The following is an 876-nucleotide window of genomic DNA, read 5'->3' on the forward strand; positions in this document are numbered from 1 at the left end:
CAGGGTATTCTGTTCTATTTGGTGTTTCAATTAACCTCCTATTTTGTTCCCCTGTGTCACTCCCACATTCCACTGTCCAGCCATTCTGCATGTGTCTTTCTAATGCTGTGCATCTTGTTCACAGCCTTCTCCCTTCACATTCCAGGCTTCAGCTTCCTCTCTTCCATATCAACATACAATACCCATCCTTGAACTTCCAGGATAGTGTTGAAATCTCTATTCTGATGATGACTCCCTTCTTGCTCTCTTTACTGCCGTGAGCTTATGCCTTTACAATTGATTTTTTCTCTCTTTTTTTTTTAATATTAAATGCCATACATATTGCTTTGACACATATCTTTTCCTCAGTAATAACTGGCAAAGGATCGATGCTCAGGGAGCCATGCAAAAATATGGAACGCTTCACGAATTTGTGTGTCATCCTTGCGCAGGTGCCATGCTAACCTTCTCTGTATCTTCCAATTTTAGTATATGTGCTGCTGAAGTGGCACTATAATTGATTTTAAATTGTACAGTCTTCACTAACAGAATGTGCTGAATGTTGTGGTTTGACCATGAGACATTTTTTCCAGACTTTACTTAGGAATTTCCAGAACTAAGGAATTTTTTTCCAGCTCTTCTCATTATTCTTCCATCTCAATTTAATGAAATGAGGATCTCTGGGGTGAGGCTTAAGTATGGATGTTTTTGAAAAGTTCTGTGGATGATTATAGTGTGCAGCTGGCATTGAGAACCACCACCCCAGCTGCAAGCACACAAGAGATCAATAGCCATCTATCACAGTGCTGAATTTTGGCTCTTTATATGACCTGATTCAAATCTCCTTCCTTTGTAGACATTTTTGAAAAGTCTTACTTGATTATAGTCATTAACCAA

The 876-nt window shown here is 38.9% G+C and overlaps 1 non-coding gene across 1 annotated transcript; it reads right to left on the minus strand.

Annotated features, from left to right (window-relative positions):
• Window positions 1-386: 386 nt before the first annotated feature.
• Window positions 387-491, minus strand: LOC119508628. Its single transcript, XR_005211529.1, has one exon. It is a non-coding gene; the product is annotated as a U6 spliceosomal RNA (small nuclear RNA).
• Between the last annotated feature and the right edge of the window lie 385 nt (window positions 492-876).

The sequence above is a fragment of the Choloepus didactylus genome, chromosome 13, assembly GCF_015220235.1.
Source record: "Choloepus didactylus isolate mChoDid1 chromosome 13, mChoDid1.pri, whole genome shotgun sequence".
In the NCBI taxonomy this organism is placed as follows: domain Eukaryota; kingdom Metazoa; phylum Chordata; class Mammalia; order Pilosa; family Megalonychidae; genus Choloepus; species Choloepus didactylus.